This window comes from Acinonyx jubatus, chromosome C1, assembly GCF_027475565.1.
Source record: "Acinonyx jubatus isolate Ajub_Pintada_27869175 chromosome C1, VMU_Ajub_asm_v1.0, whole genome shotgun sequence".
Classification (NCBI taxonomy): Eukaryota; Metazoa; Chordata; class Mammalia; order Carnivora; family Felidae; genus Acinonyx; species Acinonyx jubatus.
The window spans coordinates 125,591,198-125,618,543 of NC_069381.1; the positions used below are offsets into that span (position 1 = coordinate 125,591,198).

The window sequence follows — 27,346 nt, forward strand, 5'->3', positions numbered from 1 at the left end:
CCAAGTCCTGTTGAGACATGAATGTAAGTGTTTTGTGCTTCATATGGTAGATCCTAGCTAGGGTAATTACCGAACCACAAGTATAACTCCTTCCAAGTTTTACAATGGAAAAAAAAAAAAAAAAAAGGCAAGGAAAGCCTTGCGTGCAGCCATATTTTAAAAAAGAATATGAAAAATAAGATGTAAATTTGAGTGGCATGAAGTTTTATTTAGACCTGTTGAATCTGACTTAAACTGGGATCCATGGATCCCCCACAAAGGAGTTTATGTTTAGAATTCTGAATTTCTCTAATTGAAAATTGGCATGTCCTTTAATTATGAATGTAGGTGACAAACCACATAGCATTAGCAGACCTATGACTATAAATAGTAGAAATGACAGCTATTTCCATAGCACACTGAAATTATTTCAGATACGTCAAAAGATGATTTGCTTCACTGCTTTACAATTATGGCAGTGACTAGGCTACCCCCTAAATTTTGTGTTAAGTGCTTTTAAAAAAATTGTTTTTAATGTTTATTTTTTTTGGCCCTGTGAGCTGTTTACCAAGACCCTCAGGTGATTCTAATGTTCCGTAAAGTGTGGTACTCCATGCTTAAACCATCCCTTATCTCTGGGATTGAATAAAATTGGAGGCAGCTGTTCTCCACCACATGCTCGACTCTGCTATTTGCTCTTAGCCGTAGCGGGATGATTTCGGCTTTTGACCCATTTAGGCTTGCCTTGGCTTTGGGAGCTTCTAGCACTTTGAGATTTATCTTTGGGACTGAACATGTCTTACTCTTAGGCTAGTTTACTTTATCAAGGCTACAGGCAAAAGTGATCCTCATCAGCTGGATTCCAACAGTGGAAGGGGAAGCTTGGAAGTAGGGGTATGGGTGTGGGTTGGCTGATGTGCTTAGAGTAAGCAACTCGTTCTCAATTCCTCTTAGCTTCACCTTTGCCCTTGGTGTTTGTCCACCTCTTCCCTGCCCCAGTCCACCTATGTGAGGCAGCCTTTTTATAGCTTGACTTTGGTCACATTGGGAATATTTACACCATGGGAATCGCAAATGCTTCAAATCAAGGTATTTTTTATTTGTTTTTTCTGTTCTGTTTTGGTTTTTAAAGAGTTCGTTTATGAGCACACCTCTGAATTCATGATTTAAATAAAAATTGGCACTAGTTTGTGTGAACTTGAGAATGTGATTCAACGTGTTAACTATCACTGTACACAACTGAGAAAACATAATAGGTCTAGATAAGAGAATGGAAATTATACATAATTCAAAGAAAATTATATTTAACATTTTGAGTCATTTCTTCCATGCTATGCATTTTGTTTAAATATTTGAGATTATACAATTTGGTATTCTTTTTATCAACCACCATTATATCATAAGCATTTTCCTATGTTTTTATTAAAATTATTTGAAAACATATTTTTTAATAGCTGTGTTAATATCTCACTCTTGCGATTAAACACTACCTGATCTGCATTATACATGATGCTGCAAGGTCTCTCTTTTTCTGCATTTTAATTGTTTTCTTAGATTATATTCCTAGGAGAAAAATTACTGGATCAGCTTTTGAAGTTTAAAAACATAATTCCAAATTGTTTTAGAAAATGTTTATACTAGTTTATATTCCGCCCCAAGTGGAGAGGGAATAACTCCTTTTAGTTGCTGTGTTGACCACACTGAGAGTTCTGTTTTAACATAGAAACCAGCATTTTGGCACATTGCATTTGGATGTCTGTTGTCTGATAGCTTTAGAAGGAGACAACCAAATTTGGAGTATTACTAAAAAAAAATGTTGGTATCATGACAATTCCTTAGGCTCTACTGGGGGAAGGAGGTTGGCCAACATGAATAGAAATGATAGTCATACTCTTTTTATGTGCCAATCTTTAGGAATTTGAATGCATTGCAATGAAAGTTGAAATATGAAGAGAGGTTTTGCATATGGCCATATTGAGTGAGGGTGACAGTGACACATGGTTTATCCCAGAGCAGTGGTGGCTGGGAAGTTAACCACTATACTTTATTCTTCTGTTGCTGGAGACAGTGTAGTCCTCTTCCATCTAGGTGGGGAGTGAGAAGCAGGAGTGAGTGAGGGGGATATAGCCAAGATTGTACCACTCCTTTTATTAATTAAACATTTAAAACAGCAGCAGCAACTTTTATTGTTTTATTCTTATTACAAAAGGAATGTATGCTCAACATAAGTTAATTTGAAAAATATAGACAATCTAGAATAAATATTGCTCAGAAAAAAAACCACTACTTACCAGTTGCATTCTTCCAGTCTTTTTTCCTGTGCACCTGTATGTACATATAGTTTTTATCTTTTGCATATGCAATTTTATTTATCTATTTATTTTTAATGTTTATTTATTTTCGAGACAGAGAGAGAGCATGAGCAGAGGAGGGGTAGAAAGAGGGGGAGACACAGAATCTGAAGCAGGCTCCAGGCTCTGAGCTGTCAGCACAGAGCCCGACTCGGGGCTTGAACTCATGAGCTGTGACATCATGACCTAAGCTGAAGTCAGTTGCTTAACTGGCTGAGCCACTCAGGCGCCCCTGCATATGCAATTTTAGACAAAAAGGGCATGGTGTACAAGCTGTTGTATGATTTCCTTTTTTCTTCCTTTTACTCCCTTTAAACTGAATAGACTGTAAATACCTCTCTCTGTCATTTAATAGCCTTCTAAGCATCCTCTTAAATGTCTGCCCGATATTCTATATATGGATATATTATTTTTATTTAAGCCATCCCTTATGATTGGACACTTTTGCATCATGTGTTTTACATTATTGTGAATAATACTTTTTATCCACTGAACCCTGGGTTTTATAGCTAGCAGCTTTGTTTGGGAACAGTTCAGAGAGAAGCTGACTCAGTCCTAGAAGGTCCCAGCTGACTGCACTTCTTTCCTCTCCGACCATTCCCCTCTCTTGCTCTCACAGATCTATGACACAGGGAGGTACAGGACTCTCCATCTTCCCTGCTCAATCTGACTTGTACTTCATCTCAGGAGCCCACAGAGCCTCCGACTGAGATAATTCTAACTATACCATGCTGCCTCTGCTGCTTTTGTGCTTAAAATAATTACGGGCACTGTTAAACAGTAAGGTGGTAATGTGAGGATTAGGAGAGAAATGACAGTCTCTTGCCTGACCCCTGCCAACCTCCAATAACCTATCACTCCTCAGAGGTAACCAGTTATAATTTTTTAACTTGTTTCCATATTTTAAAAAATGTTTATTTATTTATTTTTGAGAGAGGGAGAGACAGAGAGAGTGCAAGCAGGGGAAGAGAGCAGAGAGAGAGAGAGAGAGAGAGAGAGACAGAGGATCCAAAGCAGGCTCTGTGCTGATAGCAGAGAACCCCACATGGGGCTCAAACTCACAAACCGAACCATGAGATCATGACCCGAGCTGAAGTTGGATTCTTAACTATCTGAGCTACCTAGGCCCCCTGTTTCCTTATTTTTGTATAACATGCTTACATAGCATTTCCTCCATTTTCCATTTTATCTATTGTTTTCCTACTATAAATTTAGAGTATTCTGCTTAGAGTCTCCAATTCCACACCCAATTACATTCTATTGTTTTAATTTTTTTTAAAGTTTATTTATTTTTGAAAGGCAGACGGATCATGAGTGGGAGAGCGGCAGAGAGAGAGAGGAAGACACAGAATCCTAAGCAGGCTCCAAGCTCTCAGCTGTCAGCAGAGAGCCTGACATGGGATGAACTGTGAGATCATGACCTGGGCTGAAGTCAGACCCTTAACTGACTGAGCCACCCAGGCATCCTCTAATTATATTCTATCGATAGAGCTATATAACAGTTTGAATTAGATCAATATTTGGTATTTACATCACTATGAGTAGATAGACATTGTTCACACCTGAGCCAAGTAGTGTACTAGAATTATATTTCCTTTTTTTGTGTAACATTTCACTTTCCCTGCAGTCAATAATTGCATTGGGGGGGGGGGGGAATCTTCATTTGCACCTGTTACTAATATATCCCTAAAGTCTCTACCAGAGTTTAAAAATTCCTCTCCACATGGTCAAAACTATCAGATAATTTTTTAGTCTTCCCACTCCCCTTTTTGGGAGACATTTTTCCTAGAACGCTTTATCCATTTTCTCCTCAGCTGTCCTAGGACTTCTTTTCATCATTATCTTTGGAATTCACTTAGCTTTTCTCTTAAGTGGGATTCCTGTTTCCAGGATCTCTTGTCTTTCTCTTTCCTAGTTTATTCCATTGGTGTGCTGGTAAATGTTTAACAACCATCTGGGGAGGGGCAAAGAGAGAGGAAGTCATAATTTGTACTGTTGCTTATTTCTGTGGTATTCCCACCTTGGCCAATTTTAAGCCACAAATGTGATGTTACTAAATTTGGTGTATTAGAGTTCTCCAGAGAAACACAATGAGTAGAAGATACATATTTAGCTCCTCAAAAAAAAAATGTATATTCACATTGATAGATAAATAGAAATCTCTATCTGTCTGTCTCTATCTGGAGACATTTGTAATGAGGAATAGGCTCATGTGATTATGGTGGCTGAGAATTTCCACCATCTGCCTTCAGCAAGCTGGAAGACCAGGAAAGCTGGTGGGATAAATCTAGTCTGAGTCCTAAGACCTGAGAACCAGGGGAGCCATGGGTGTAAATCCAGGAGAAGATCAATGCCCTGGTTAGCAGGCAGCTAGGAAGTGAAAGAGGCAAATTCTTCCTTCCTCTGCCTTTTTGTTCTCAGACCTTTACTGGATTGAATAATGCCCATCCACAGTGAGGAGGGCAAGATACTTTACTGAGTCCACCAATTCAGATGGTAACCTTATCCAGAAACACCCTCACAGACACACCAGTGGTATTATTTAATCTTGGCACTCTTTGGCCCAGTCAAGTTGACATAAGGGTAATCATCACACTCAGAATTGGGAAGAGATGCTCTTGTGGGCTGGTAAGAGCCAGCTACAGCATGCCACTGGGTTACCACCTTAATTTTGGTGGAGCACATCTTCTAATAGCTTTCTGAGAAAAGGTATGTGGAAATAATTGTTTTGAAAACTTTCATATTTTTTGAAATGGCTATTTTACTCACACTTGATTGACATCTTGATATTAAAATCTGGGTGGGGAATGGTTTTCACTCAGAACTTTGGGGGTGTTGCTCCATATTTTTTTTCCTGTTTCCTTTGTTGCTGGGGAGAACCCCAGTGCCATCCAGGGTCTAATCCTTTGTGTGTATCTTACTTGTCTTTTTTGGAAGCCTCCAGAATCTTTTCTTTATCCCTGATGATTGTAAATTTCATGATGATGCATCCTGCCTCCAAATTGTTCAGAATCCTTAGCAGATGTTTTTCAATCAGGATGCTCATCCTTTTCAGTTCTGAGAAAGTTTCTTATAATTCTTTGATTTCCACTCTTCCATTCTCTTTTCCTAGAACTCTTGCTTGTTGAATATTAGATCTCTTGTTTTGATCTTCTATTCTTTCTTTCTCTCTTTCTCTTGCTTCTTTCTTTCTTTGTGTCTCTCTCTCTTTCTCTCTCTCCCTCCTTCCCTCTCTCCTTCCTTCCCTCTTTTAGATTGCCAGAAGTTTTTCTCAACTATGTTGTAGCCCTTCTATGTAACATTAGGTGTTCCTGTCAGGTTGATGACACTTGGGTGTGGGGCCATGTCCTAAATGGGGATGGGGAGGGAGGCCAGAAAGCCTGAGAGGTAGTCTACCAGGTCTGGTGAAAGGAGAGCATGGCCCTCCCATCCTCCCAGCCTCTCCTCAGCCTGCATTCTAAATGACACATCTTAATCTTAAAAATGTAGAATCTCATGAAAGATTACTTTACATTTTATGGTGCCCAGTGTCACAGTTAAATAATTCCATATTAATATCAAGGAGCATTAAAAAAAATTTTTTTTACATTTGTTTATTTTTGAGAGACAGAGAAAGACAGAGCATAAGCAGGGAAGGGGCAGAGAGAGAATGAGACACAGAATCTGAAGCAGGTTCCAGGCTCTGAGCTGTCAGCACAGAGCCTGACGTGGGGCTTGAACTCACAAACCATGAGATCATGACGTGAGCTGAAGTTGGACCCTTAACCAACTGAGCCACCCAGGCCCCCCAATAACAAGGAGCATTTTGATACTTAAATAGGACTATTACTATTCAATGATGGATTTGAATTGTCTTCTTCCAGCTGCCTTTCATCCACCCTCCCTTGACCATGATAATAAAAATGGCTAAGGTTTATTGAGCATTTACCATATCCCAGGCCCTGTTCTAAGTACTTAACATGTATTTATTTCAGCCTTACAAAACCCAATGAAGTAGATGGTTTCATTATTCCCATTTACAGTTGAGGAAACAAAGGCTCAGATAGGCCTAGGGATACACAGCTAGTAAATGTAATGTTGAGACTTAAACCCTGCAATTAACTATGGATTGTGCACTACTATGAAATCTTCACGGAATGGGTTCTGTATGTGGATCCTTCACTTGAGGAAAGCCAGGAGCCCAGGGAAGTTCTCCCCAGAGGGGAGGCTGAGTATCCCAGGACTCAGCTCTGAAGCTGGGTGAGAATGCACAACAGGCTTAGCAGATGACCCAACCCACAAGGGAGGTGGTTCCTTGGGGCTGAACACCCTTTACAGCTGTCCCCAAGAGCAGCCTTGACAGGCCTGGCCAACAGTGGCACCTCTCCTGTGCGAGCAGCCTTAACCACTAACACTGTTTTGCCTCAGCGGCCAGGCTCAACTCCCGACAGGCCTTGTTTAAACAGGCGGCTCATAACAGCTGGGGCTGGCTCAGCAGAGCGTGCGGGCAGCCAAGGATGTTCCGAGTGCAGGTGCCTGTCTCTGAATGTGCAATCATGCAAATCCAAGCACCCAGACTGACGTGAATTGAAAGCCTGGTGTTCAGTTCCAATAAACTCAACTGTCTATTGCCAGAGCAGCCTGGACTGGCAGTCTTCTACTCATCAATTCAAATGAGCATGTGTGGTAATAGAGGACAGAAGTGTGGGGTGAATCCCAATCAGGGCTTACTCCCTTTGGGTAGGCAGCATCTGAGAAAGGCTTCAGACACCTTTCAGGGAGTAATTCTTATAAGAACTGGTCATGAGACAGAAGGTGTTGCTGGAGAAGGAGGTGAGGGAAATCATACTCTCTACTCATAGGATCTTGGAAATCACTGGATCTTCCCTCCACTGTTTTACAGTGAGGTGTAAAGGTGAAAGCCAGCAAGATAAGGAGGTCCCAAGGGCACACAGCTCACCCACAGGCTAGAACCCTGGTTCCCGAGTTTTGGTTTTCCTTTTAGCCATTCCACCCATCAGATTGTCCCTTCTAGCTCACTGCTTTGAGCACCTGGTCACAAGTGAGTTTAACACCAAACAACAGCTCTCTCCCCAAAGTCACTCAAGGAGACTAGTGATAGCAAACTTGGTATAATGTGAAGAACTGAAAGGGTTGCTTGAAACAGAAAAGGGGAAGCTGAAGGCAGGTTGTGGTGCAAATATCTGGGCATTGTCTCAGGGACAAAGCAGCTTGAGGGGCCACAAGGCTTGTTATCCTCTCTCCTGACACTGTTCTCATGGACTCTCAAAGAGCCTTCAGACTGGATCTTAACTGTTAAATGTCTGCTGTGTGAGGGTCCTCACGTTGCCATTAATAGTAAGCAACTCCAGCGAATAAAAAGCAAACCTGGGGCGTCCGTTCTCTACCAGTAGAACAACATTCTCTGTGGTCCATCTGGCCAACCAGGACTGCGCTACAGCCCGTGGGCCCTGTCACATAGACCTTAGACAACTCCCCCTGCCATTCACTGCACAGCCCTGCCCTCCCCTGGCCTCCAAAGTCCATGTAAATGCTCTAGAGATGAATCTCATTAGTCTCCTAATTTGCAATAAGCACCAGGATTGTATTATTTAAATGCCACAGAGGCCAGTGCAAGGGGCATGAATTAAATGGTGTAAGCTTCTTACCTCTCAATCACCAATCCAGGAAATCACCTTCAACAGCATCTTTAAGCTCACCTGCCAAGCTGGTCTATATGCTTAGGCCCCCACACCATCCCTCCAGGCCAGGTTTGGAGCAAAGAGGCTATTTTGGCTTCAAATGGTGGTTATACAATTTCTATTTTTTCACCGTACCCCCACCTGGTGTAGCACATCCCAGGAGAAATGGTAAAAATTAAGATGGATACACCTAGTTACTTGTAGCTAAAAATGAACACCTCAGATTTTAAAGTTCAAAAAAAGTTCTAGAAAGCATGGATGGAGGATGGACATACATCTTCTATGTTAATTCAGGCAGCATGCAAACATCGTTACAATCCCAGTCTTAGATGGAAGCTGACTTGTAGTTTCACACCCAAATTCTGAATTCCTGGGAGAGAGAATCTGATTGGCTTTTCATGGGTCAGGGTGTCTGTGGTTGGTCCAGTCATCAGAAGGCAGGGTCACCAACACTGGAAGCCTACCCTCATAAGATGCTAGGGGGAAATTTCTCAAGAGAAAAGGGGTTTCTGGTGAGCTGAGCAGTCACTGAAAAGATGTCTGCTCCCATTTCCTAATTGAATATCCAGGTTAAATTGCCTATTTGTCACCAAGTAGTCTATTTAAGTTTGGGGACTGCTAGCCAATTTCCCCAAGGCCAGACAGCCCTGTAGTAAATCAGCTTCTCAGGTGTGTGGAATCCAGGCTCTCTGGAATGTCAAAGGGAGCAGTGCCCTTGAAACCATCTTCTTACAACTCAGACGTATAGCATTGGTTTAATCCCTTTCTTTTTACAGATGAGGAAACAGGTTTGGGGAAGAGACAATCCCTGCTCAAGGGCAGCCCATCCCCAGCAGATATTTCATCATGTAGGGAGGCTGGAAGAACCACCTTGCTAAATCCTTCACCAGCCATCAGCACCGCTGTGGAAATGCTGACTGGATAAATACTGTATCTCAGGGCAAGATTTGTGGCCCTCGGAGGCCTTCCTGTAACAATGCCTAAGGAGGTTTTAATGATCTGCCTACCGGGCATTTCCGAAACATTCATTTCAGAGAAGGCCAAGGTGCTCAGACTATAATTCTGAAGCTAATTTCTCCCTGGACTCTCATGCCCTGGCAGTAAGAGAGAGCGAACAAGGAGAATGACTAGGATTGCGCCGTCCTTGATTCTTGTCCTTTTGACCTTGTGCTGCTGAAAGAAGATGGGCTTGGTGTGCCTTTTTACACCTGCTTCAAAATGTTGTTACAGAGGGCATACAAGGAGGGGAGGAGGGAGCCATTGCCCAGTGCCTCTGCCTGCAATATATCTTCTTGTAGGTCTTATGCTCTTAACCCCAAGATTACTGGGAACCAGTAGAGTGCAGGATTGAGCTGGGGGTGGAGGTGGGAGTGGGCTGATGTGAAGAGAGGGCATTGTCACAGCTTCTTTGAGCACACTGTATCCCAGGTCATGAGCAAGCGGAAGGATTAGGGAGGAGAAGATGAAAGGTAAGCCAGGGAAAATAGGTGAAGGAAGTAGGTATTAAAGTAAGAAGTGAAATTTGTGGGAAGCATATCCAATGTTTTGTCCATGCTCAACTGGATTAGGAACATATAATGAAAGCAAACAGATGTAATGGGGTGGGGATGATTAATGCGGTCTTGCGATACGTCAGGAAATGACTTTGTTCAGGAGTGCTACGAGAGGAAATTGAACTTAATTCTTTTAGTTTTAGTCACTTAACTTCTTAGTACACACCTGTAAAACCAGAAAGGAAGAGAGGGCTGAGGTTTAATATGTTGTTTGCAAAGTAACTTGAGATATGAATGTCTTGAGAATGTGCTTCAGCTTTATCAAGGACTAGGTTTTTCCTACACGATTACTGTGGTAAGTGGATGTCCCCAGTGGTGACTGGTTAAAAGTCACCTTCCAATGAAATGAAAGTACAGCTTCTCTCCAACTACTCACTCCAGAATGGATTTACTGGCTTTCCAGAGGCCCAGTGAAGGTTTATCTGTACCATAAACCCCATGACACATCTTTCCTCCTTGGAGTTCTTGTACTGCTTAGTTTCCTTCACTCATCGTTGCATTGCATCACTTATGGTTTTGTATTACTAGTGCACTGTAGTGGGATCTGCATCTTTCAGACTACTCTAACATGGGGCTTATGGCAAGATTGTCCTGCCCCCTTGTAGAAGGCAATGACTACCCAGCTAGAGTCTCCATTTCTCAGTCTTCCTTGGAGCTAAGTATGGCTGATGATGGAATGTGAAAAGACATCCACAGTTGTTCCTTGCAAAGAAATTGCCTGCCCTTTCTTTTCTCCCTCCTTTCTTTCCAAGTGGCTAGACTATCAACTACCTATGCAATAATGAAAGAAGAGGAGGAATGTGAGACATGGGTTGGCTTTGCAAAATTGAGTTGCCTACCTGCTTTGGACTGTCCATCTGCCCCTTGATTTGAAGTAAGAGAGAAAGACATTGATATCTTGTTTTAGCCTCTGTGGTACTGATATCATTGTAGCAGCTTATCCTGTATCTAAGCTAATAAAGAAGTTAAATGCTTTGTGTTTCTTTCTTTCCTTGTTGGTATACAGATGTTTTCTCCCAACCTCCTGGGAAGATATGAGGGTTCTGTTCTTCTTGCTCCTCAGGAAAGGGGATTGATTTTTCTCTTGAGTTCTGGGTCTGATGGGTACCATGTTATGAAAAAAACAAAAGAGGGTTTGAAGAGGAGGTAGAGGGAAGGAGATAGGGATTTCATTAGTGCTAAAAAGGATATGGTGGTAGGTGGACAGAGAGGAAGCAAGGAATCTTCTCCTGGGTGGTCCCAGGAGCTGAGACTGAGCCCAGAAGTTATTAAGGGGGGAGAGGGTCTGCTGTGTGGATAGAGATGTGAGTTGAGAGCTAGCAAAAGACTAGCAAGAGGAGTACTGTTCAAGTCCTGTATGGAAATTGAGTCATGACATTTGGGATGAGCCCAGGTACTATGCTGGCAGAACTTTGTGTAGGTATCTGGTGAGGCCTTCCCTTCAACATTTGGTAGCTTGACATCCTACTATGCTCCAGGACTGCGCCCAGCCCCATTGATTACCCTGTGTCAGCTCTTCCCTGCATCCTCCACCTTAGGGTACTGCCGGATGCAGGAATGGCCTGGGGGAGTGAAAGTTCCCCCAGCATCTGAACTTAGCAGTGAAATTGCCAGATTTAGGGGAAAAAACCCAGGACGCTAATTAAATTTGAATTTTGGGCAACCACATACACTTTTTTTGTATAAGTATGTTCCATGCAGTAATGCATGTGTTTTATCTGGCTACTTTATCTGGCAGGAGGGTGTCTCTAGAAGTCTCCTGAGCTGGGCCAATGGTAGTAACACCTGTGTCACATTGTTCTTTCAGGAGTGTGGATGTACAAACCCAAAGTAGAAAGATTAATTCCAGTGCCACCCATGGCATGAGGATGAAGTGAGAGTCCCCACTGACTGTAAACTACCTGGAGGGCAGGCACTAATCAGATGTATCTGATGATTCCATTCAGCACAAGCAGAGGGCTGGGCACAGGCTTGACACTCAGTAAAGCCTTGCTGCCAACTTGAGTTGAAAGGTCCTGTGCTGAACTGAAGGGAGCAGTGGATTGGGAGTTAGGAGCCTGGGTGCTGTTCCTGGTGTTGTTTTCAATTTGGCATGTGCTCATCAGCAATTTTCTCTACTTCTCTGGTTCCTGTAGATATAAAATAAGGGGTTTGGATTAGAACTTATGGTTTTAACTTGTGTCCTTTAGCAAAGTGGGAGAGGTAAGAAGAGGGAGGATCCAAATAGGGAGGACCAGATCTGCATTGCCTACTGGAAGCAAATTACCAGCAGCAGCTTGGTATACGACACACAGCATCCTTTAAGAGTCAGTTAACAAGATTGACCTCATTTTCCCCTTTTCCTCCATTCAATAGATTTGGGGAAGTCCATTCTCCTGTGATTCTTCTCCCAAGATGCTCTCAGGGAGCTCCAGAGTGGCTCCCTGGCCCAGAACATCAGCTTGGTAACTGTGGTCAGAAAGTCTGGCCAGTCTGCCCAAGGGCTTGCCACCCACTACCATTGGGGCTGTCATGGGGACACCTGGGCCATCAAGCTCAGCCACAGGCTTCTCTGCTCATTGCTGCCCTGCTACCCTGGCACCAGAACTCCAGGAAGAACCAGACCCTCTCAGTTAGCTTCAATCCCAGTCACAGGCCCCTCCCTCCCTTCCTCAAGTCTAACTTGGGATGGACTCCATGATTCATAATCCACAGCACATTTCTTGTTTCTCAGGCATTTGCTCGTAGCCTCTTGGGCTGGGAGATGAGGAGGACTGATGGTTCAGTATGAATTTCTCTCTAGGAAAAGCCATTTTTCTTCTGCTTTTAGGTGCGCAGTGTGGCTTGAGAGATCACTTCCCATCCCTTTCTGTGGCAGGTACATGCAACTATAAGAAACCCTCATGGTTGACTTGTCTTTTGTTGATGGAACTGAAAGGCTTAGGCACTTCCCCAAATAAAGGGAGTGGGCTCCAAAGGAAATGAGAACCTCTGCTTCTAGAAATCAAAACTAAAAGCCACCCCTCCAAATAATTATTCCCTCACTGAAATTTAAAAAAATAATTTAAAAAATCTCTCTTTACAAGGTTCTCTACTATATAGCAATGTCCTTCTGTGTTAGGTTTCATTAGAGGACTACAGCCTTGCAGAGAAGGTGAGAGTAATATGAAACAAAACCAGAGGGCATAGAACAGGGCACCACCGAATGGCATCAGACGTCAGTCCTGGGAAACGTGAGGAGTGGGAGATGAGGCAGGGCTTGGGGCATCCTAGAGGCTTCCTGGGAGGAGATGGAATGTGAGCCAAGCCTCAAAGGATGACTCTGCTTTGAAAAATCAGAAGGAAGAACATTCAAGATCAAAGTCCTGACATCATGATGAGGTATAAGTGAGCATTATTGTGTTTATGGGAAGGTGAGGAAACACAGGGAGTGGCACTGGGTATCCTCACTGCCTTTCACTAAGTAGGATAGAAAGAGGATTCATCTAGGTGGCAACTCTGATCAACTGGGAATGGCTTCCTGGGGTGCTGTGCTGAGAACAGAATTAAGGCCACAGCACTAAGTAAAGAGGAGTGCTGTCATTGATTAGTGATGTTTGCCATAGGTACAGGAGGAGAGAGGAGTGATGTATGTTTCAAGAATATGTCACTGTGTCCTAGAAACTGTTGGATGCAAGTTCAAAAGAACCTCCAGTGTGGGGACTTTATTCCTCTTTCCTGTCCTGAGTTTAAGTCAAGTAGACACTGGGAATAAAGTCTGTGACTTTGAACAATATCTTATTACGTTTCGCCAAGCACCCAAGCCTAACTGTACCAATTCCCCACTCTTGCTTTTCTTTTCTTTTCTTTTTTTTTTTAACGTTTATTTATTTTTGAGACAGAGAGAGACAGAGCATGAACGGGGGAGGGTCAGAGAGAGGGAGACACAGAATCTGAAACAGGCTCCAGGCTCTGAGCTCTCAGCACAGAGCCCGACGTGGGGCTCAAACTCACGGACCGTGAGATCATGACCTGAGCCGAAGTTGGCCGCTTAACCGACTGAGCCACCCAGGCGCCCCATCCCCACTCTTGCTTTTCATGCTGGTCTGAGAAGCCAGGGTTCTTGTCTCTGTTCCCTGGTTATAAAAGAGAACAGTGTTTTCAACTGTGACAAATAACTTTGGTTCAAGGGAAGACGATGAAGGCACCAAGAGTGGAAGAGAACAGGGGAAATTCTGCCTGTGGATACTTGCTGATACTCATGTGAGTGTGTTATTTCCTAATATGTGGCACTGGGCTTGTATTGCTTCATGTACCCAAGTCTTATCTCCCTATCACGGTTTTAAGTTCCTTGAGGTCAGGGACTGTGATGTCTTTATCTTAGGGGTTAAAGAGACAGGAACTGGGTCTGTGCTCTTTGCGTGTCTATCATGCTTTGCATATGGTGGACGTTTGTGTCCTTCAGAGTGTTAGATGCTTATAAGACAACTGTTGGGTTGCATGAGAGTCCTGCTGATGGCTTGTCTGCTTTAAAGAAAAAAAAAAACTGAGCTGTGATCCTTGAGTCTAAGCAATTGGCAGAACATAACAATGTGCCATTCATTCCACCTCCTGTTTCAACTTTTTTCTTAGAGCCTGAGTCTTCTCTCAATTCACAGGATCCTCCCTTGAGGGTGGAGGTGGACTGTGTGGGGACAAAGAGAGGACCGGCTGGATAGTGTATCTTTATAAATATTCTCCCTGGAGCCTGCAGAGTGGCATTTTTCTGTCTGTGCTGAAGTTGTCCAACTGGTATTTTCAAAGGATGCCTTTCTGCAAAATTGGAGCCTGGAGGGTGACTTTTCAGGAAATAGTCTCTGGTCTCTGATCCATTAAAAAAACTGTATGCTGGTAGGCAGATTGTGCCACTCCAGCAACAAAGTAACCTGGCCTGCATGATAAGAAGTGGCTGGGGTGATTCTGCATCATGGCATTAATGATGAAATAACACAGTAGGATTGTGGAAGGATCAGGGGATGGCTGAGGGCCACATTGAGTTGTGGAGAGCCAGTCAGCTAGACTTACAGAGTATAAAATGGAAGGCCAGCTTAGCCCAGCTGGAAATGCTTTGTAAAAGTAGAAAACAGTTTTAAGAGTACATACACCTTACAGATAGATAGGAGGTGACATCTATAGACTATCTATAGATATTGGGGTGCCTGGTTTGGTCAGTTGGTCAAGTGTCTGACTCTTGATTTTGGCTCAGGTCATGATCTCACAATTCCTGGGATTGAGGGCTCTGCACTGACAGCATGGAGCCTGCTTGGGATTCTCTCCCTCTCTCTCTGCCCCTCCCCAATTTAAACGCTCACATGTGCATGCACACTTTCTCTCTCTCAAAATACATAAACAAACTTAAAAAAAGAGTATCTATACATATCATTGTGTGGGTTTTGAGTTTCCCTGCAGCTTCTTAAACTATCTTTGATGGGAGAGATTTCTGGCAAGCAAGACTAAGTAAAATCTCCTTACTTTCAGATTTTGCATCATGGTTGTTTTTTCTAGGATGGTAGACAGTTGACTAGAGAGTTTACACTGAACATCTCGCTGCAGGAGTTTAGAGCTAAAAGGGAGCACTAGTGTATGAGCTACCCTGCCCACTTTGGGTTCTAGCTGAGAACAATGAGACCTACATGGGTACCTGTACCTGGCCTGTTCACATGCTTTAGTTAGTGGCCAGCCCAGGCTCAGGACTCAGCATTCCTGCTTCCAGATCTGGGCATAGTCCACCCCACCTCCCTGGCCTTTTGGAGGACAGGAGCTCAGCTGGCTCTGGCTCCTCTGAGGTCTAGAGAGGACCCCTTGCCACCACTCTGATCTGAAATTGTTGCCCCACCAAACTCCAGCTGCCACACCATCTTTACAACATGGACAGCATCAGGCACCTTGCTCAACGTAAAGGAGAGTTACACTTTGAAAAAAGGAATATACCAAAAATCACAGCCTGGGCTGGTAAAAACCTACAGCTCGCTGTAGAAAAGATGCTGAATAATATGGATCTCTAATAAGTGTTAGTAGCCGTATCGAGTTAGTAGCAGTTAAGGGTATGACCTCAGGGCAAGTCACATAACCTCTTTGTGCCTCAGTTTCCTCATTTGTAAAGTGGTGCTAATGACAGTATCTACCTTACTGACTTCTTGAACACACACACACACACACTTTATAGTCCTTATAATGATGCCTAGTACATAGTAAGCAACATAAGGACAGTTGCTAATACTCATGTGTGTTATTACCTAATAGTGGCCCTGGTCTTATATTGCTTCATGTACCCAAGCCTTATCTCCTTATCAAGGTATAAATCCTTTGAGGTCAGGGACTGTGCTCTTTTTATCTTAGAAAGTTACAGTGACAGGAATCAGGTTGGCTATTATTATACTAGTTTTAATATGTCTCCAAATGGTTTTGGTTGTTGTAGCTGTTTACAACAGCAATCGAGCAACTACCCTGTTGTATAAAGTAGCTCACTCAACTTTTCCACTGTCCATATGAACAAGGGATTAAAACCACCTGCTGCAGGGGTGTTGTTGGGGCTCCATGCCTCATGCCCTCAGCCTGGATCATCAGCTTCCCTCTTACCAGCTTCCTGCTTTGAATACTCGCTGACTGTCCCAGCTTTTCTTCCTCAGGGTTTTCTCCTGAGCTGTTGGAGGTCTGTTAAACTTGGGAATGCAGGAGTGAATGCTCCCTTGACCAATGAAGGACAAGACCCTCCTGCCTTTCTGATGTTCTGCAGTGAAGTACTTTCTACACTAAGACCTGTCACACTTGAATGTGAACCAGAATCACCCAGGGCTCTAATTAAAATGCAAATTCTGATTCAGGAGGTCTGAGGTGGGACAGGATTCTGCTTTTCTTCTTTTTTAAAAATGCTTGCTTATTTATTTATTTATTCACTTATTTATTTATGGGAGAGAGAGAGAGAGAGGGAACACAAGTTGGGGAGGGACAGAGACAGAGGGAGATACAGAATCTGAAGCAGGCTCCAGGTTCTGTGCTATCAGCACAGAGCCCCATGGGGGGCTTGAACCCATCATGAGATCATGACCTGAGCCAAAGTCGGACGCTTAACCAACTGAGCCACCCAGGTGCCGCCGATGATTCTGCTTTTCTAATCTGCCCCCAGGTGATGCTGGTGCCGATGGTCCATGGACCATACTCATAGTAAAAACCTCTATGGGGTTTCCTCAGTAATTTCCTCAGGAGATAGAACAAGAGTTGCCCTGCAGTGGTACCCAGTGCAATAACATGCTCGTATTACTCTTCTCTCCTTTCCTGTCTCATCTCTCCCTGGCTTCCTGGGATCACCTCCCAAATAAACCACCTGTTCTGAATCTAAATTTTTGCTTGGACTCTAGAGCATCTACGGTAAGACACCCCCACTGATGTGGGTCACACACACATATAGAGATGGGACACCAGCCTGGGTCTGATCTCTGGGTTCTTTGTACTACACCTTTATACCTTTGTGCTGTACTCCCTCTCTAGTAGACTATGACCACTTTAGATTTTGAGTTTAGCTGCAGATAACTGAAAACCCAAGTAACAATGGCCTAAGCACAATAGGAACTCATTTTCCTTGTGTAAAGGCAAATCCCTAGGTATTGAGTTGGTGATGTTGATTTGGTGGCTCAGGGATTTTTAGCTGAGTGGCCTCTGAATCTCTTGGCATTTTTGTCATGGTTGGAAAAACATCATCACATCTCCTGTCATCATGTCTGCATTTCAGGGAGGAGGATGAGAAAGACTGAAGGGCAAAAGGGTACATGCCAGTTGAGAATGCTCTTTCCCTCCTTCTATAAACTTTCTTTGAAGCACTACCTAAAAACTCCCCCCAAGTATTTCAAAGGCTGGAACTTTCACGTGGCCACTGCAATTTATAAACACTTTGGAAAAATGTAGTTTTTTCTGAAAAATTGGCGTGTTGCTGTCCCAACACAATAGGCTGTAGCCAATCACTCCTGTAGGAGATTAACTGGGGTTTCAGGAGAGTTCTTTTTGAAGGGCTTTACATGAGTTTTCCAAAGCTCTCTTGTGTCAAAATGGGGGGTGGGCAGAGAGGGAAGTATTGGGAGCAGAGGAAGTAGAGTGTTGTATTCCTGTTCTAGACACCTTCCTAGGCACCTCCCTGGTACCATTCAAGGGCTGACCCTTGGCCTGCAGGATTTGACTGGTCAGGTGGGGACACAGCAGGGCTTTAACTTCAGGCTAGGTTGACTTTCTCCCAAAGTACAAGAACTCAAAAACAGTTTTACAACTTCTGGGACTAATTTTTCCCAAGGACCTCCATTCAACCAACAGGAGAAATTCATATTCTTCCTATTAACATAAACTTAATCCCATTTCTAGTGGACCAATGACACTTATTATAACCCTGGTCTCATACAAGGAGGAATCTGCCTCTTCCCTGCCTGGGTTATGCTTCAAAGCTTGATAACATTGGCTCCCCAAGATAGATAATGACCTCAAATAATTTCTCCTTGATCTGTAGTTTCTGGTGTCCCCACTCCTCCCAGTACATCATTCTATTGTGCTCCACATCTCAGCCAGGTAAGTACTGGGTTATTTAGACAGGTATCTTATCTTACCCACTCACTTGTGAGCATCTGCAGTTTCATGTTTTTATTCTTATTCTTTCAAATGCCTAGAGCAGTCATTTAATTAATACAGCAATGATATAACCGAGAAAGATCCCTTTTCTCCTGGAACTTGGAGTCTTCTTCTCAAAGTAGGTCGGGACTTTAAGTGTGTGTTGATTGATTTAATTATTCAAAGAATGGTAAAAACTTAAATATAGAAATGTTCTTGAAGATGTTTCCTCTGTATTTTGAAGTCAGGTAGCTCAGCTCTACTACTTAAATTCACTATGTAAATTTAGGCATATCAACCCACTTGTTTGTCCTATTTCACCACCTATACAATGGAGCTAGTGATAATAATGTATATTTGAGTACTTATTATGTGCCAGGTGCATGCATTAACTCGGTTAAGTTCTTAGCATTGAATTCTTATAAGGTGTAAGTAAATTAATATGTGGAAAATTCTTGGCATAGTATCTGGCACATTGCAAGCTTCCAAATGTAGTTATTATAATCCGTTCTCAGTTCTTTCCTAATATTAATGTTGGGTTGGAGATCTGTTTGCAGTGTCTGTTTCTTCTTTTTTAACTCAAGGTAATATGGGACCATTCTCAAGTCCTCCACAACCTTCATGCTTGTCTCTGTGTTTCAAACACGCACGTTGATTCCTCTGGGCTACTTGCTTCAAATTGGTCTGTTACTCCTCACCCCACTTCTTCTCTGAAAGCATTTCCTTCTCTTGATGGTGGAGGTGAAAAAGGAGTGTATATTTCAGGCTTTCCAATGCTTTCTAAATTTCAAAGTCTATCTACATAGCCTTACTGACAACTTTTTTTTTTTTCATATGATAACCAAAAAAAAAAAAAAAAAAAATTGTAAGTGGTAAGAGTTGGGTCAAAGGACGCCATCGTTATAATACATTCTCTCTATAAGGTGTTTTATAGTTTATAAAGCCCTTTCACCTACATCTTACTGAAGTCTCACAGCAACTCCAGGTTGTCTTCATTGAAATCTTCATGACACAATTGCCCATTAAGTTTGAAAGTAGGTTTTAAGGGAGAGGAGAGCTGCCTCATGCAATCATCTGGTGGATCCTTACTTTAGAATTAGCTAAGCTCTTAGTTAAGCTCTTTGTGACAAGCTTAAAAATGGGCACTGTAGGTAGGGAAGGAAGATTGAATTATTATTATTATTAATTACTATTATTTTTAAATGTTTATTTATTTATTTATTTATTTATTTATTTATTTAGAGAAAGAGAGCGCACGCGTGCATGCGCATGAGCTGGGGAGGGGCAGAGAAAGAGGGAGATGGAGTATCCAAAGAGGGCTCTGTGCTGACAGCTGAAAGCATTGACGTGGGGTTTGAACTCCCGACTGTGAGATCATGCCCTGAGACGAAGTTAACAGACTGAGCCACCTAGGTGCCCCAAGGAAGACTGTATTTTTAATGATGAGCTTCCTGAGGAAAGGGATCATGTCTGTCAGGGAGCGTCCCCAGGGCTCAGGTGAGTAAATGCTTGTTCAATGAGTAAGTGAATGAATGGTGATGAAGAGCTTAAATGCTTCATTTTTGAATGATCACAACCGAAATTATTCAAATTTAAACCTGTTTAGTTCTCCATGAGTTGTCTGTGGTAGTGATAATTAATTGCAGACTTGGGGACTCTTAAGTCTTCTTCAGGGGCTTGAGGTGTATACAGGGAAGCAGGAAGAGATGGTTTTAGGTGAGGGAGGTCCTTGGACAAAGTCTTTGAAAATCTGGATGCACTTTCAAAATGTACTTACAAAGGATTTACCAAGAAGGAGTTCCTGACCATGAGACTTGGATGGGGAGAAATAAAGGAGATAAATGAAGCAACAGAGCCAAGAATCTCTGTACACTTGTGCTTGAAGTCTGGGGATGGACCTCTGTTTGTTTGACTTTGAAATTCTTTCATTGTGTATTGTTTCATATTTGACCTCATTTCCTGGGCAGTCTCCTTAATGGTTTTTACTTTTTTATGGGGGTGGTGGTGGTGGTGGTGGTCTTGAGGAAGGTTCTGGAATCCTTTTGGAGATTCTGGTGACAGTTATGCAATCCCTGTAGAAAAATGCACACATGCACACATATAGACGGCTCAGCTCCCCAAATCAGAGGACCTGGTTAAACACCTCCTGTCTCTCACCATACTTCCCAGAGGAGGGTTAGTTATCCTTACTTAGAAATGTTCTTAACGTGCCCCATTGTTCCCAACTTTGTCCTCTTTTTGAGAGCAATTATCACCCCACTATCCAAATCACACTTTGTGCTATCTTGGGCTGTCTTCAGCTCAGCACTTTTGTAGTGCTTTGTAGTGAGCTGAGACAGCTGCTGAGAAAAGGAGGGATTATCCTATCTCCAGTGGTCCATTATCTAGGAACCACCAATTGATTGCCTGCTTTCCACAGAATTGAGCATAGTCCTTAGCTTTGACTATGTCTCTGGAAGCATAAAGAAAGAAGGTGAGGTTGATGTTGGTAAAATTTGCTGAGGGAATTAAAAAAAGCCAGCTGTGATTTATATATTTTGGTTGTGGGGGGCAGGAATGGGGCCGGAAGGGAGGGACAAGAGAGATGAATATACGATTGATGGCTGATGACATTATCATGGTTTTCCTCAAATTGTAGAAGATGATTAATCAAAGGTACTTGAGTTTGACCAAACTGTTCCCTCTCCTGACCCTCATTTTACTTATGATCTATCTATCTATCTATCTATCTATCTATCTATCTATCTATCTATTTATTTTGAGAGAGAGAGAGAGAGAGCAAGAGAGAGAGCGTGCGAGTGCATGTGCATGAGCAGGGGAAAGGAAGAGAAAGGGGCTCTGAGCTGTCAGCACAGAGCCCAATGCACGGCTCCGTTCCATGAACTGTGAGATCATGACCTGAGCCGAAATCAAGAGTCTGAACAACTCACTGAACCACCCAGGCACCCTCACCTTCATTTTAATTTTTCTGTGGTGATCTACCAGGTTATTTTTCTTATACTCATTCCCAAAGCTGAGCTTTTTTGGCCAGTAGAGACAAGGCATGAAGCAAATTTTTATTACTTCCCTTCTGCTGGGTCTCTTGTATAAGTTTCCCCAGATGGGCTTTTTCCTTCCTGAGCTATTGATTGGTTGCCTTTGTCACAGGCTCAGTGATTTCGGATTTCCTGTTGCTGAAAAAAAAAGAGAAAGAAATGAAGAAGAGTTGTTGGTTGAGGTCTTCCTCAGAGACACTTGGGGCCGTCCCCTTAGTTCACTGTTCTTACTCTTTTGTTTACTTTTATAAAAATAACACGAAGACATATAGGACACATCAATAGACCCACCCACATTTGCAGTGAAAGCTTATTTTTAGTGAAAGTATTATGCTAGAATAGGATCCGTCATTACCAAGGTGCTGTACCTATTTTAAGGAAATAAACTGTTGAAGATGTTCACTGTTAGTTTTGGTGTTACTGGTATGTGAGGAACACTTGATAAACCCAGCAAATGTTCCCATGTTTCTTCCTACTCCTCTTCCAGATGATTGAAGATCCAGACCGTCTTTGTTTTATGTATAACCTCTAAACTTGAACTGCCACCTTGTGTTGGTGGATCTATTTGGAAACCATACCTTTTTGCATCTCAGGAGCATTTTACTTTTTCTGGGATGTTTTTCAGTTTGCGTGCTTGACTCACAGATAGCCCTTAGACACTTTAAATTTTACTTTGCTATCATGCAGTAGTAGAAATATCACATTTCCAGCTTTTTTTTTTTTTTTTTTTTTTTTTGGTGTCACCTCAATACCAAGAATGGTCTCTAAAGTTTATTGAACCACCCAGGGTCAGAAATATGAGCTCAGCTTTTTGTTGGGCTTGACCTATTGACCCAGGAGAGCAGCTGGTGTGGTTCCTACAGCTGCCCTGGCTTGTGGAGCTTTTTACCCAAAGGAGCTCCCTTTTATGGACTTCTCTGGGAGGAGGGCTATTCCTGAATGGATTTCTCTCTGAAGGCTCTATGAGGCCTGGCAGAGAAAACAATGATAAGGAGAAGACAAACAGAGAGCCGAAGGATTACCTCACAAGAACAACACATCAACAATGAGGAAAACAGCTTTGAAGTGAAGTGAACCCCTGATCTCTATTGGTTGTTCTACCACAACTGGAGGGAAAAGATGGAGGAGCACAGACCCTTTGGGCTGTGAGGGAGCACAGAGCAGAGCAATGCTTCCCTGAAGGTGGTACTGTGGCAAGGGAGAGGTTAGGGCATGGCTGACAGAGGGCCTGTTAGGAATTATTCAGTGATGCCAATTGTCCAGCAACTCAGACTTCCCCCACACACATACACACTCTGAGCTCCTCTGAGCTCTATTCAAATGTCCACTAAAGCCCTTATCTGCTGATCACATTACGCTGAGTTAATCTGCTTCCCCTGACTACAGAGCTCTTCCAAGATAAGGACCAATTCCTATTCTCTTGGAATCCCCAGGGCCTGGCCTAATGTAGGGCCCAATAAACACCAATTAAATACTGCCATTGCATCTTGCACCCACTGCCATCCAGTACTCCTACACAATGTGGTTAATTCTCTCTACTTCCTCCCCTGCTCTATTGAAAGCTTAGGCGACCAGGGACCATTTCTAAGTGCTTTGTCTTCACAAGACCTACAGGAGTGCCCAGGGCCTAGGAGGCTAACTACTGTGTCGTGTTTGTAGTGTACATATGAAGCAGAGAGTAAATAGGGTGGTAGCCTTGGCTCTGTCACCACCATAGCCGACCTCTCAAGAGAGTCACCCTACCTTGCTGGGCCTGTAAAACCACCTTTACTGCTCAGAAAGATTCTGTAAAAAGCTGAAATCCAGGCAGCTATGATGGATATCCCTGGTGGAGTGAGCTGCATCAATCATTAAGAGGTAGAAGGTCTGGGTTCTAGTTCTCAACTAATTGGCTGATGGTCTTGGGTAAGCCCCAGAACATGGTGGCAATAATATTCAGGATATTTGCCTCACAGAGTTTTTATTTTTTATATTTATATTGACTATTTTAAAGAAATATAAAAATAATATGTGCTTGTGATAAGAAGTACTGTATTATAGGGTGCCTCATTGGTTCAGGTGGAAGAGTGTGGGACTCTTGCTTTTGGGTCATGAGTTCCAGCCCCATGTCAGGTGTAGAGATTACTTAAGAAAAAAACCTACAAAATGCTGTATTATGGAAGAAAATAGGGTGAAAGATCAAAGTTCCAGCCTCCTACTTCCAATCAATCTTTCTCACACTGGGTCTACCTGCCACTCACCTGGGTCTTTGGGGGATCTGGTGAGATCACACAACTTAACCTAGAAATGAAGCAGTGTATAAACATATGGTACTCCACACAGATGCCAAGTATTGTTATTATTACTACTGTTAGTAGTAGTGGTGGTAGTTGGAGATACCGAATCCATATTGGAGAATTCCAAAATGAACTAGTAGGGAGGTAGGAGAATGTTAATAGCAATGCCACCTATGCCAGTAATAATGTTATCCTGTGAATCCCTAGATGGCTTAAAAATGTCCACTGCTGAACTCTTTTAGGTTAGGAGGCAAGAGGAACGTTTGGTGATTCAGAGTGTGGGGGTCAGAATGCCTGTGGCAGAACCTGCTGCACCACTCCACACCACAGGCCCTCTGGAAAGTGCCGTGACCTCTGAGCCCAACTTTATTCCTCTGTAAAATGGAGGCAAAGGAAGTATTCTCTTCACAGGGTTGAGTGAGTATACATGAAGCACTTAGCACAGGGCCTGATATACAATGAGTGCTCAATAAATTGTACCTTATGATTGGTGAACCCCTGGGCAGATGGCCATAAGAGAACTGCCCAGAAAGATATTTGCCAGCCACATCTACTTTGAAACAAACTGTGTGGGATTTAGTGCCTTCTGATGGTTCAGTAAATATTCAGAAGAAGAGATTCTAGGTTTCTTGCATTTAAAAACAGCTTTCTCTGAATCTATAAGGATTCTCTTGGGATTTCCCATATTCATACTTGAATATCTCACCCTCCTGCATAAGATATCACCATCTATAATGGCAATTGTGAAATCCAATATATGAGTGTGAAACCCAATGAGAATTCACTCCTTCAGCAAATGTACCCAAAACTTGCTTTGGAGAAAATCAAAGGCCACCTTGCAAGATGGCTTCTTCTATTTTTATTTTTTCATAAAAGAATACATTAAATTGACAAATGGATAGTACCATATATCAGTATGATGGCATTCCTAATTAATGTATTGGCCTTGATGCCTACAACATGGGTTTTCTCATTAGAAACATTCAGCTGGAGGCATATCTTCTGCTCCTTGGATTTCCCACTAGGTTTAGAAATGAAACGGTTGCCTTGATACTTTCTGGGGAGTCTCTCTGCCTTTTAAATGTTCTCCATCAATCTCCCTGCTATTCAAACTGGTTCTTAAAGTCTCAACTTTCCCCCTGAAGTTTCTTTCCCTTATTGTTTAATTGTCAGGGAGAGTAGCCTTTGCTTAGAGTTTGGGGTGGGGGAGAAGGTGTTCAGAAAGATGACAGGGGAGGGGCAGGTTCTGTACCCCTTCAGCATTTCCTGGCAAGATTCCTGTGATGTGACATCCCAAGAACACTAGGTGTTTATTTATTCTTGGTTTCTAGGTTTCATTGGGGTTATTATCACATTGTTTCTTAGGGGCTCTGGTTGGCCTCACATCAATTCTGCCTGATGTCCACACCTTTGAGGTCTGTTTTGACACACAGTATGTGTCTAGGAACCCCACAATATCCTGAAAACATTTGCTTGACCTGGAAGGGACATCTTTCTCTTTTCTGGTGAAATGAGGCCTGCCAGAATGTAAGAGCTTGAAGCCTTTGGACCTTCTTAGACCTGTCAAAGTTTAGATTCCAAATGTAAGTCTTGCTGTGGCTTCTTCCCCAATTTATCTTTCTTGAGAATCTATGCTCTTTGGCTAACAGTGAAGGGCTGGTTGGTTGCCTGCCTTTATAGTTTGGTCCTAAGGTCCACGGAAATCTGAAATCAGCTATGAAGGATGCTCCTTGGAGGAAGCAGAGCCCTGAAAACCAACTTTGCCACCATTGTGGCTTGTGGTGAAGTGTCTTGGGCATGCTGGACAGGGACACAGGCCAGAGTTTGGAGAGGGGACGCTGGTCTGCATTTCCTGGAAGGCCAAGCCTGGAAGCCGCAGGAGACAGCCTGGCCTTAGCTCTGAACGCCAAATAGGCACCGACTTCACACCTTCCCCACAGCTGCCCTGGGACAACACCCAAAGGAATTGGCCATTAAAATGAATAGCTTAGCCAATGCTCCCCATTTTTTGCCTCCCTTTTGGGAAATGTGTGAAAGCTGTGGACAGGGTTCCCTGAAATGTGCATCAACATGCTCAACACTCTGCACTGGAGATTTATTTCTATCTCACAGGGACCTGCTGGACTGAAATGTCTAGGGCCATCACATCTTGAATGCAAAATGCATCATAGAAGTCATTTCCTTGCCTCTGACACGGTATCCGCTTTCCTGTGAGCCATGTTTATGCACTTTGAGCAGTGTTGGTTAAATCCCAAAGCCAAATGGTCATCAGATGCAGGAAGCACCCGGTCACTTGGCACTGAGGAAAACTTAATACGGCCATAAACATTTTATGTGGGTCTTTACCACTGTTATTTAATTAAGTCTCACATTACAGTGCTGCAGGAGGGCGGCACTGTGCAGCTGGGTGACAGATGGGTGGACTAGGAACAGAAAGCAACCATTAGGAGTTCAGTGTGTCTAAAAGAGAACCAGCTTGGGAATCGGACAGACGAGGGCTTGAATGTTGGCTCTGTCCTATAGGGGAGTGTCTGGACCTCTCAGAGCCTTGCTTTCCTCATCTGCAAAATAGGGTCAGTACAATAGAAACTCCTGAAAGGTGAGGATTTATTAAATCATGTGTATAAGGCTCAGGTCATGATCTCATGGTTCATGGGTTTGAGCCCCGTGTCGGGCTCTGTGCTGACAGCTCAGAGCCTGGAGCAGCTTCAGATTCTGTGTCTCCTTATCTGCCTGTCCCCCACTCACACTCTGTCTGTCTGTCTCAAAAATAAATAAGCATTAAATAGTGTGTCTAAGGCAATTTCTAGGAGCTCACCACTAGAGTTTGTAGGAGAATTCCTGGCGTGTATTGGGCCTGTGACTTGAGGTACGTGTGTTGTCCCAGTTCGGGTCTCCATCCTGGCATAGGACTGGCATTTGTGCTTTGTGAAACTCGTTTGCAGGTTTGTTTCTCCTTATTTGAGTTTCCTGGCTTCATATTCAGGGTTTGGCAATGCTGATGAAATACTGGTCTCACTATACAAAGAAGATTTTGCAGATCCTCACGGGACACACAGGTTGTTAGATAACAGGTGTGGGCCTGTGGATCCATCCCCTATTTTGTTCCTAGAGGTTTCTGTGATCAGACCTCTCCTGTCTGAGAGAGGGAGCTGGCTGTGCTGCACAATTCTGTATGATAAGAACTGGTGAACCCCACAGAGCTGTGTAAGGAGTGAACCCTGGTCTTGCTATTTTCATGTGTTTAACAATTAAGCTTAGGGTATAAAGGCACAATTCAAGAAATTCACATTTCCAAATACTTCTTCCTATCGTGTGGATTCAGATAGAAAGGGTAAAGGAAATTAAGAAAGGAAAACTAAATTCATGAAACACAATTAAAGGGTTTTGACTATTATCTATTTATCTATCATTAATTATCTACCTATCATCTATTTAGATAATAATGGAGACTCACAGTGTCCAGAAGGATGTTTTTTATATGCACCCCTTATCATGGAGAGAAAAACCACTCTTTGTTAAGTCTTCTCCTTAAGTCAGGTTTGAAGCTCCCTTTGTCTTTATCCATCTGTTGTCCATTTGTTTATCGTCTGTCCTTTGTCCATCCATCCATGCGTCCATCCATCTGCACCTATTACATTCAAGGTACAGGTGAAGGCTGCGAGGCTGTAAGTACCACACTTCTCTTTTGTATGGGGCCAGATTAGGGTAGTGCTTAAGTTGTTTGATTTAGGAGTTCGACAGACAGCCTTAGGTTTATAGTCTTACTCTTCATTTACTCATTAAGGAAACCTCGGTAGGTTGTTTACGTATTGAGGCACCAGTTCCCTCATCAGAAAAATGATAAGAATATCACCTTGTGAAGAACAAAGGAAATAATATATG

General features: G+C 42.9%; 1 long non-coding RNA gene across 1 annotated transcript in view; it reads left to right on the forward strand.

The window, feature by feature from the left end:
• LOC128314014 (uncharacterized) overlaps window positions 1–27,346 on the forward strand; it is a 271,881-nt gene that overhangs the window by 188,242 nt on the left and 56,293 nt on the right. The window lies entirely within an intron of this gene.